The sequence below is a fragment of the Pogoniulus pusillus genome, chromosome 11 (genome assembly GCF_015220805.1).
Source record: "Pogoniulus pusillus isolate bPogPus1 chromosome 11, bPogPus1.pri, whole genome shotgun sequence".
NCBI classification, from domain to species: Eukaryota; Metazoa; Chordata; class Aves; order Piciformes; family Lybiidae; genus Pogoniulus; species Pogoniulus pusillus.
The window spans coordinates 24,618,114-24,629,393 of record NC_087274.1 but is presented as its reverse complement, the minus strand read 5'-3'; the positions used below and the strand labels follow the sequence as shown (position 1 = coordinate 24,629,393).

General features: G+C 44.4%; 1 protein-coding gene across 1 annotated transcript in view; it reads right to left on the bottom strand.

Annotated features, from left to right (window-relative positions):
* The window catches only part of FGFRL1 (fibroblast growth factor receptor like 1), a 150,026-nt gene that overhangs the window by 29,022 nt on the left and 109,724 nt on the right, over positions 1 to 11,280 (bottom strand). The gene's annotated exons all lie outside the window — the stretch shown is intronic.

Below are 11,280 nucleotides of genomic sequence, written 5' to 3'. Positions count from 1 at the left end.
AAATAGTATCCAAAGAGATTCTCAACATCCCTAAAAATACAAGCTGTCATAATAAGAGCATGTTGCAATAACAACTCTTGCAGGAAAAAGTTCTGAACCTTATGTGTGTGAACTAAAAGAAACTAACTCAAGAATTTTTACAAGTCACCTGACTCGACATTATGGTGCATTAACCTTGATATTTATTACCACTCCACAGTTTTGCTTTTGGACCAGACCGAAAACCCAGAAGCACCAACGAATACACATAAGGGTGGGAAGGAGAGAAATGGGAAGATCTGTGTTGTAATCACTGAAAAAAATGCAGTAGGAGTCCTGTGCTAAAGCCTGAGTAGTTTTTTGGTCCAGCTGATTAACCATAATTAAACCCCAACTTCTCTCCCTAGGGGCTATGAACCAAAACATGCACCCGAGAACCACACAGGAGAGACAGGCCAGGAGGGGATATGGGCTCTGGTTCAGGGCACAGCTCAGCTTCACTCCATCAAGACCAGATATCAGGAGAAAAGCAACTTGCCAAAACATCCATTTCACTGACCACCTCTTATTCAGTGGAACATCACATGTTTGCAAATAAAATGGCTAAAAATAAAAAGGGTAACTGCTCTGCCTTCGCACTGATGGGAAAAGCAGATGCTGCCTGGAGATCTACCAACCACAATTTTATTCTCAATTTACCCACCACCCCTTCTTTTATGGCTCACCCTGCGGTAAGATACTGGCAAGCAGCAGCTCTGACTTCCAGTATGAGCCTCATGCTGGTGTTTATGGTGCCTCATACTGGCAGTGCTCTCTGGAAAACAGTTTGGAAAATGTAGGGAAGCAAACTCCTATCATTCTAGTAGGAGCCCACAAGAGCTCTGAATTAACCTTGGCAAAAAGGAAGTGAACAGGGAAATAAAGAGAAGCAGTGGAGACAGCATTCCTGATAATGTATTTGGTTTGTGTCTACATCTTGCCCTCTGATAGAAACAGGTAGCTCCACTGCTAAACAAATGCTCAAGGATTTGGCACCCATCTCTAACCACAGGTCACAACAAAGAAAATCATTGTTGCTGCCCTTCGTAGCATGGCAAAGGTCATTTCTGAAAGATGCAGGGCCACAGGAGTGTTCTGAGAGGGCCAGGAGAAGCCCTGGCAGAGCACAGAAGGCAACATGAGGTACCAAAATCAGTTATCTCAGTCTCTTAAGGCAACTGAGTTTATATGCAGCCTTCCAGGTGTGACTTAAAGCTGCTTGAGCTTGACAGAACAAGATGACTGCCATGTGGCTGATGTCCCAACCTTTCCAGGCTTTCTCCCATTAGTAATCTAAGGGTCTTGTGATCACTGCAGATTCATCCCATTCCATAGATTTAAGCCATGCTAATGCAGTGTGGATGCTCTTCCCTGCCCTGTGTCTGCATCCCACCACAATTTGACACCTTTACATTTGCCAGCAATCAAATGGCATCATGTTAATGTGGGGCTTGTCTAAAATAAACACCTGGGTTATGCCCAGTGAAGGGCCACAAGGATGATCACAGGGCTGGAGCACCTCTCCTATAAGGAGAGACTGAGGGAGTTGGGGCTGTTCAGTCTGGAGAGGAGAAGGCTCCAAGGTGACCTTACTGTGACCTTTCAGTATCTTAATGAGGCTACAAGAAAGCTGAGGAGGGACTCTTTAGGATGTCAGGTAGTGATAGGACTGGGGGGAATGGACCAAAGCTAGAAATGGGTAGATTCAGACTGGATGTTAGGGAGAAGTTCTTCAGCATGAGGCTGGTAAGACCCTGGAACTGGTTACCCAGGGAGAAGGTCAAAACACCATTTCTGGAGGTGTTTAAGGCCAGGCTGGATGAGGCTGCAGGTAGTCTGATCTAGTGTGAGGTGTCTCTGCCCATAGCAAGGGAGTTGGAACTAGATGATCCTTGTGGTGCCTTCCGGCCCTGCCTGATTCTGTGATTCTCCCAGAGAGCTTCTGCACTGCTTTGTGGACGCTGTTCCCCTTCTCCATGCAAGACCATGGGCAAATAGGCAGATGCATTTTGCAGAAGCCAAGCACGTTATGGCAAACACACTCGCACCGAAAAGCAGGAGACAAGAGAGCAGAAAAGGAGCTCAGATTTCTGCAGCCAAACTGACATCTAGATGAGTTGTTCAGCTGTGGCTCATCTCGAGTGGAAAGGCAGCATATGCTGAGTATGCCAATGATGTGGCGAATGCAGTTAGCACAGAAATGCAAGCCCAGAGAAACACATGGCTGGTTTTTCGGGAGGTGCAGATGGCCTCATCTCAGACAGACTCCCTCATCTTTAACCCACCTCCAGCTATAGCCAAATACTTTTGCAGAATGCCTAAACTGCCCAGTGGCCAGCTGCGTGTCCCCTCACCCACAAAGCCCTGCACACTGCTGCCCAGGAAATCACCAGAGCACACACAGGTGAAAGCCAACAACTGGAACTTGAAACTTGAGATTTTTGCTCCTAGTCGGAGGTGGTTTTTGTATTACTCATTTGTGGCTCTTTCATCAGGCTGAATGATTAGGATGCCTTTATGTATGCAGGCTGGCGTGGTGAGGTGGTGAGACCGGACCTTCTGGCCCACCAAAACTCCCACTGCTCCAGAGGAAATAGCTCAGAAAGCATCTCTGTTTAGAGCTGGCTCCAGAATAACTCTTTTGCCACCAGCCTCACAGCAACACCCTTATTTGCATGCTCTCAGTCCAGATGAGGAATGCACGGCAAGATCAGACACCTGGAAGGGGGGGTTGGCACTCCAGAATTGATGTCTAGAACCAAAGGTATGCCACAGTATCTTTTCCAGAATTTTCAGGCATAAGAGCAAGCGCAGCAGACAGCTAAACCTGCAGCAATTCTGCTTTTGATTGTACTCCTCTGAAAGAACAAGAAGTATTTTGGTTTGCAAAAGGAATGTTCCACAGGAACAGCAGGAGGCAAAGCCTGGAGCCTTGACTGGCCTGTTATAGTGGCCAGCACTCAAGAGAGGCTCCTAGCAAAGACAGAGGGAGCTCACCTGAACACAGACTTCACATATTGGCCCCAATGCCAATACCTGATGCCTGAAAGAAACCCAAAACAAAACAACCCAAAAAGAAAGCCTCTCTGCCTCCACAGCAGAAGCATTTGGGAATCGAGGGGAAGCCTGACAGCTCATAATGAAGGGGAAACATTTCTATGCAGAAACTCCTTGGTGAGGGCAAATTAGAACTGGAAAGAAATCAAAGCTCTGGAGAGTTTTATGCAACAGTAGCCAAACCCTTGAAAGAAAACATTGTTAAAGGTTTGTATTTTCCCTTTTCTTTGGGGGGACTATTTCTTCTGGAGTGGCCTACATTTTCAGGCCTGAATGCTTCCAAATTAATTGCTTTGCATCCTCTTCCCTCCCCCCACTCCCTTTTCTTTCTCTCTCTTTAGTTTAGTCCCAGGCCGAAAAAGTCTTGGCCAGGGCCCATAATGAACTGGCAGAATGATAAAGAGATGCTGGGCAGGAGGGATGTGGGGGCCCAAAAGCTCGCTAATAAGACCAGGATCCCCTACTTACACTGTGCCCCACCACAGGGAAGCCATTAAAGACCTGCAGAATAGAAGAGAAAAGGAAGAAAGTTCTTACAGAGAGAGCTGCCCTCCCCAGGCCCTCTCCGGCACTTTCTCAGAACACAGCCCCTCGACAAGGCTAATCCCTGCACCGCTTAATGAGCTACAAGCTTCCCTTTCTCTCACACAAAAGTTTCTTTCCTTTCTTGGGCCTAATCGCAGACAAATGGTCCCCCCACCACGAGGCCTGTTAAAAACCCATTCCTTTTTTTTGAGGCTGCAAGGCAGGAGGAATGCCACTGGCAAGAATAGGTACCCTTGAAATGAGCTCCTTCTGCACTTCTAAGAGATAAGTGGGAGATGACATTGGAGCTATAATGGAAGAAATACTTTCACAAGGCAGCATCTGTTGTTTCAGTAGATGGAGCCCCATTTTTGTTCCAGAGTGCTTCTGTGCATCTGTCTGTATCTTCTGTCAGTGGAACAATCACCTCCTGCCCGCTTTCTCTCCACACACATCCATCACTGCCAGGAATGCCGCATGGCTACACAGCGAAGCTGCCACCGCCTGTGCCGAGTCCCGTGCAACAGCTCACTTCAGGGAGGAGTTGTCAGCTTGCCTCCAAAATGACTTTTGCTATTTATTAACTCGCAGAGCCTCAGATGAGCTCAGATATTGTCAGTTCCACACAGGAAAAGCAAGATACGCTATCTCACGGCATATCAAATAGCTGGGCATCACAATTTCATTTATCCGTACAATAATCCAAATTATGCATCCTTATTTCAAGGAGAAGCCTTTGCATTTCTCACTTCTGCAAAACAACAATGAAAACAGGCCATTTGTTTGACTGTTTAGCCTTCCAAATACCATATGATCTTGGATGATTTTTTAGGTGAACATTCAAACTTGATTTCTGTATAATATACCTATACCAGAGCTGGATGTGTGCCCAGTTTGCCAAGCCTCACTCCAGAGCAATGTCTTCTGTCTCACACAGCCTTTAAAACAAGTAGGGACTGTATGAACATCTAATGTGAACCTCCAACTAGTCAGTGCTGCTGTATTTGGCAAAAACCTTTTCCAAGAAAGCTTCCAGAAATTAGCTAAAGGCATCAAAAGACAGAAAACCCATCCTTTCCCTCAGCAGTTTGTCCCAGCAGGGTTTCACCTCCACTGCCTGGCTAGTTTCTACCTTGCTTTTGTCCAGCCTCACCTTTTAGCTTTCATACCATCTGATGCCTTTTTTTTTTTTTGTTAAAGTAAAACAATGCTGTTTAATATCCTGCATCTTCCACACCACAATTTTGTCACCTCTCAATCTTCCTGTTGATAAGGTTTACAGCTTTAAATATCTTTCTTTAAGGTCCAGTCTTCATCCTGTCAACATTTTGGTGGCGCTTTGTACAGCCTCCCTGATAGGTCAGCATGCTTTTGGATGCAGGGACCCTTTTGCTGTTTGCAGCATCTATCATCTCAACGATGCAGTTCGTGTGACAAAACAACCTTCTGCTCCTAGCAAACGAGACTGCACCAGTCCCTTTGTAACAGCATCATTCACATCAATATGCAGTCATAGTTAACAGAGAGAGGTACACAGCAGATAAAATGCCTTTCTGGCCTTCCTGCAGAGATAGATGCTACTTATTTTCTGTACCTGGACTAAGGGAAAAGGCAGGCTTTACCTTGTTTGCAAGACAGTGTTTCATTACTGAATTTGACTAGAAGGGAAGGTAGAAGAACTCTCAAATCTATCCCAGCACAGAGCTTTGGGACACAGGTTTCTCTCATGATCCTATTATAAGGAAATACTGGAGTCTGAATCCTTGTCTCAGTAGGCTTCATATCCAGTTATTTCATTTTAAAAAGGGGGAAAACATCTGCATGGATTAAATGAGCAGCTGTTAATTAAGGCCAATGTTCACAACAGAGAAGGTTACACCAATAAGCAGATTAAGACCTGAAGCATGTCTCTTGGGAATCACAGATGCAGCATTGCCTTTTCTATTACTGAACATCACCACAACAGGAACTGCAGTTCCTAACAGGCTCTTCTGTAGATACTAAAGTTTTGGGTAAGTCACCTGCCCACAGAGCCTGTCTGGGAACTCCCAGACTCATTTTTCCCTGCAGGATTCCCAGCAGCTCTTGCTCCTTCTCTGCTTTCCTATCTCTCTACTTCTGCCTGTGTTCTGAAGAGATTCAAAAAATGCAGAAGCAGTTAAGGACACGACAAGTAGGAGCAAAGATACAATCGGAGCTTTCCAAAGCAATCTCACATTGTTGAGTACTACAGAGACAGGAACTGAAATCCACTAAAGCAAACAGGAGCTGTGTGGCTTTAATCCCATCTCCAATCACCATTTTCATCTAAAACATGGGTGATGACCAAAAACATTTAAACTGAACAGCTACACAGAATCAGGAAAATGCATTTTTGACAGAGGAGATCCACACTAAGGTGATTTTCCAATACTACACCACTGAGTTATGGCTCTCTCAGGAGAGGCTCTTCCTGTGCTAGCATCAGAGCCCCCTCTGATATCTGGGTCTCTCCAGGCTTTTGCAAAAGTAGCATGGATCTTATCATCACCTACTTGCAGCAGAGTTCACACCACAGACTAAATGAATCCTTGCTACGCCTGCAAAGCTCCTAGGACATGAGAAGTGACAGGTATAAGTACCTTCAGCCATGCATTTCTAACTCCAGAGCAGGCTTAGTTTCAAAGGGCTGGATTCATTTCTCATTTCTCTCAAGATTGTCTGCCCATCAGTACTTGCAGGGTCAGGCATGAGAGGAAGGGATTTCTAGCCAGCAAATCAAGCAGCTACAAAACAAAAGGAATCCCATTCAATTATTCCCAGCAAGCGGATTAAGCAATGAAAGCGACATACGAGTCCTTTGTGTGGTATTTCTGCAATTATAGTCATTTTTCCTACATTACTAATACTCTACTAGAAACCAGACACCATGCCCAATAATGCAAAAACAAGACAAAAGAATGGAGCCAAGAAGGCGAAGAAACAGAGTGGAAAATGCAAAACAGTAAACTGGTCCTCCTAGCAAATGTTAAGTACCAGCAAGGACATATTATAGCTGGGCCCCTAGACTCACTCGGCATTGAACCAAAGCAGCAGATGGTGGTGCAGCAGATTAGACATTGCTACTGTCTGTCTGAAGAGCTTTGCTTAAGATTATGGACTTGAGAGTAGAGAAAAACTTGTACTGAGGGACATCAAAATTTAGGCATTCTTGAAACAGGAACTGTCCAGGCTTCACAGAGATCTAATCTGCCTGTCTGGCCTCCACCCTGCCAGTGCTGGAGAAAGCAGATAGAAATGTTTTGTGAATGTGTTATGGGAAAAAGTAACTGGATTGTGCTGCTGTTGTGAATCAGTGCAGCTGCACTAGCACCAGCAGATCCAAGTCAAAATGTACCAGGAGCTGGGCCTCAGAGACCAGGATAAAAGTGATGCAGGTAATTGACTTCTAGAATAGTGCAGAATAGTGGCTTGCAGAATAGTGAAAATGAAAGAACAACCCTGGGGTATGCATTTCCTAGAAGGAAACACCAAAAGCAGATCACTTGCTTGTGTGTTGGGTTTTTTTAAAGACCACTTATATACTCTAACCAGGTAGAACTGGAGCAGCTCTGACAGGTCTGAGTCTCTCTCTGCCCCTTAGCACAGCCTGGTAAGCAGCGTGCCGAACTCTCCATGTCTCCATCTATCTTCTGGCCACAAGGATTCAATGTGCCAAGATTTCTCATATGGAAATGTACCTGTGGCGGGAGAGCTTTGAGCATTCCAAAGTGCTTATGGTCTATGAGATTCTGTGGAGGTCAGCCAGTAATTGTCTTGTACTCTTCTATCCTTGTTGTCTTCAGGTTTAGAGTGATACATTAACATTTCACCATTAAAGTGCCATTGCAGGGCAACACTCTTGTCCCAAAATGCTAATAAAAAATTATGGACAACATCTGAGAGGTACACCCTGTTGGCTGCTTAGAACAGTGACTGAGTGAAGAGTGCTGCAGCACTCTTTAGTGTGCAGTAAGTGTCTAACAAACTATTTCATTCACAAGGTCACCCTCCTGCTAAATGGTTCTCAGTGAAATTCCTGTTAACTACCAGCAGCTTGTAAGTGACTCAGTGCATCTCTAACTACGAGGTGACAACACAGCTAAACATGAACTACAGGGGGCAAATGAAGTGACTTCAGGCTTCACTGGATGTAGGCTTTCCCTTGCATGTCCAGAGGTATTTTCCAGAGCAGAAGTTAGATGAAAGCCTGGGAGATCTGCTGTATCAGGACAGGCAAATGTGTGTGTATGCATATTTGTCACTGCAGTTCCCCCAAGGATTCCAAGTGCCTTCCACTGAGCGATACAGTTTCTTTACTGGGTGATGTTCAGGCAATAGCTTTTATCCTTGGTTTTAACTAATTAAACACTGACAATAAATGGCAGCAAGCTGTATCTGCCCTGCTGAACCAGTGTGTTTGCACAAGCAGTTCTGAAAGCACATTTTCCTTCATGAGTCTGTAATTCAACTTGGTGAGTCACTACAGTCTGTGCTAAATGGGATGGGAGAGACCTTCATGGTATCATTCACATGGCCAGAGATCTGAAGCACATCTATTAAATACATTATGTTATTCCAGACATTCAGCTGTGGAAATAGGATCAGGATCTGGATTATGATCACAAGAAAAATGTCCCTTATGACCTTTGTCTTTCAGGAGTGAGGGGGGGAAATCTGCCACTTAAACATATATAAGGTTTACTGATATAGATTTCAATCTGGGCCAAAGAGGTCCTACTGAGTGGGCCAAATGTTAAATCAAAGTAAGTATTTTACAGGAGTTCAGATTTAGTGCTCCAGTTGTCAGTCCAGTCAAATGTTGACCTTTCTGCTCCAGCATCTTCCAACCAAAGCAACATAGGCTAGCCAGTCTCTCTCTAGAATGCAGTTCCAAGTAGCCTTGGAGTTTTACTACACAGCACCTACACACATACTTTAGAACGGCACCATTGCCTCAGCAAGACCTTGTTTAGTTTGAGAAAGTATCTTAATAAAATTCTTTTGAAAATAAAGAGTGTGAAAGGGAATCTTCTCCCTTGAGTACTGCCCCACACTGATGAAGGAAGTCCAATTACCAGTGAGGTAGTTGCCCTTGATATAGAGGGCAAATACAAGGTGGCGGAATATGTCTGGCTCAGTACTAACTTTTTAGTGCCACACATAGATAGAGTTAGGTGTGTATATGTAGGAAAAAACATCTCATTTGACAGAAACAAAACCATTTCTCCTTAGTACAGGTGCTCAGAAAGTATTTTCACATTTCATTTGTAAACCAAATAAGACTTTGCTGGAGAAAAGGGGGGAAAAAGCAAGCACACAAGCCACTGCCCTAAAGCTTTTTCAAGAACACTGGTGACAAGAGCAACAAGATATGACACCACTAGCTGCCATGGGGGTCAGATCCTGCCAGCCATTCCATACAGTGTACCCTACCAATGCACACTGGGAGCTGTGGAAAGGAAACAGTCAGGGTTTATATTCATGAGAAATAAACCTTGATTAGACCAGCCAAGGCAAATGCTGGCCTGTCCTCCCACTTGCCACAAAGGTCAGGGGTGATGGGGCCAAGCCAAATGCTGGCCCTCATCTGCTGAACCAGTGCCATTCCCCACGCAGAGCAGGCTCTGCTTTTCCAATATGCAGCTACGGCCAGGTCTGGCAGATGCTGTTTGTTGGTCATGCCAGGACTATCACCTTGGCTTGGCTTCTCCCAGTTGGATGGGAGTCATCACGAGCGTCAGACAGGCTGACGCCTCATGAAGGGTGCTATGCAGGGCAGGATGCAACCTCTCAGCCATGACTAAGCACGCCCACTCCTCATGCCTCCATGTCCACACTCTAGCCCCAGAGGCAGAGAAGAGGAAAGCCTGTGGTGCGCAGGGGTGCTGGATCTACATGTTGCCACTCAGAAGATACAGACAAGAAAAGCAGTTGCTCCATCCACTGCAGAGAACTGGTATCTATGAAGTAGCAGAGCTGTCAAAGGTGCTTTTAAAGCCAGTGTTCTTTGTAATGAAGGCAAAGGAAGTCTGTTAAACTAAAACCCCCAATTATAAAGGGCTTCTCACATCAAAAGAGAATTTAGAAGCTGTGTTGCTTTCACAATAATGGAAAAAAAAAAAGAATCACTTCTCAGGAGACAAATTAAATATTTGTCTTCTTGGCTGATGGAAAGGGTGAGGTTTCCCTCATCTGCCACAGCACTGATTTGTGTGTGCCCCTCTCCTGTAACACTACCCCTCTCCCCATCAAAGAAGTGTGGGCAGATTCTAATCACTGCCCCTACTTGCTCTGCTCACAAGGCCTTGCCTTAGAAGACAGGCCTCCCTTCAGAGATGGATTTTACCATCAAATCCCTCTTTTCACTGTCACACCCATCGCACAAGATCACAAGGAAAGGGGATTGTTTAAACACAAAACCACAGCTGTTTGATCACAGCAGTGTTATCACTCAAATACTGCAGAAATCTTTCAAATCTCCAGGTATTTATATAAGAAATAGTTAATCTCTGCTCCATGTCTTAAAGACATATTATTCTCTCTTCACTAAAGAGAGTTGACACACTCAGAGAATTAGAATGGCCCTTACATACAAAACACAAATAAATTGTACTCCCCTTTCTATGCAGTACAGACTTACTTAGAGATTAGGCCAAGCCAAAAGCCAGCACCTACACAACCTCAGGTAGTGGATCCAACAGAATTAAGGCAAATGTCCAATAATATATCATGATGAAACCCTGCAGCACAGAAATTAGGGAGTCCTCCTTCATCTGAATCAAATTCTAGCAGAGTCCTTTCTTCAGGCTAAATGTCTCCAGAACATCACTATTGGTTGGGTGTAATTTCTGATGCAAGCTCTATGCAAACCTGTAAGTTCACTGAACTTAAAAAAAAAAGAAGATGGAAAAATTCAGGGAAGAAACATACAAAGTATCTTGAAATAAATAACTAGGTGACTACCCAGTGACTTTACAAAGATGTATGCTTAAAGCATGCAAAAGAGACTAACATAACTCTTGAGGCAACTTTGAGAATGCAGCAAACCAAAGAACACAGAAAAAGTGTAGAATTTCCACTCTACAGAAGGTTCTGGTATTTCAACAGTTGTTTTATCCTGGGTCTTAAACGTTAACACCTTTTAATATTTGTCTAATGGACCAAAACAAACTGTTTTGTTTCCACACTGTCAAATCAAACACTTTCAACACTTCTTTTTGATGTGTTCAAAAAACCTGCAGCGCTCTGTTGCCTGCTGTGTCAACACGAAGCTGTCTTCTCCTCCTGCACACTGCCTCACGGGAGCTGTAGTTCCTGACCACACCATCTTCTGACGGCTCTGCAGAACAACTGAATCTTGCAACGGGTTCAACAAGTCTGAGCAAGTGATACAGGTGCTGTATTTCGAAAACAGCCCAAGGGAAAGAACGTGAGGCTGAAGCGTAACTGCTAGGAGGTGCTTGCTGCATTAACAGAAGCATCTTAACCACTTGTTGAACTGACTCAAAACAAAGGAAGTTGAGCTAGATTCAGTAAAACAAAACATGATCAATTGAATCATGCATAACCAAGCCAGACGTTTGGGGGGGATTTTCCCATCAGAAGAACTGATTCTTTTTTGGCATAATTTTGGATTTTTTCTGAATATTAATTCAGAAT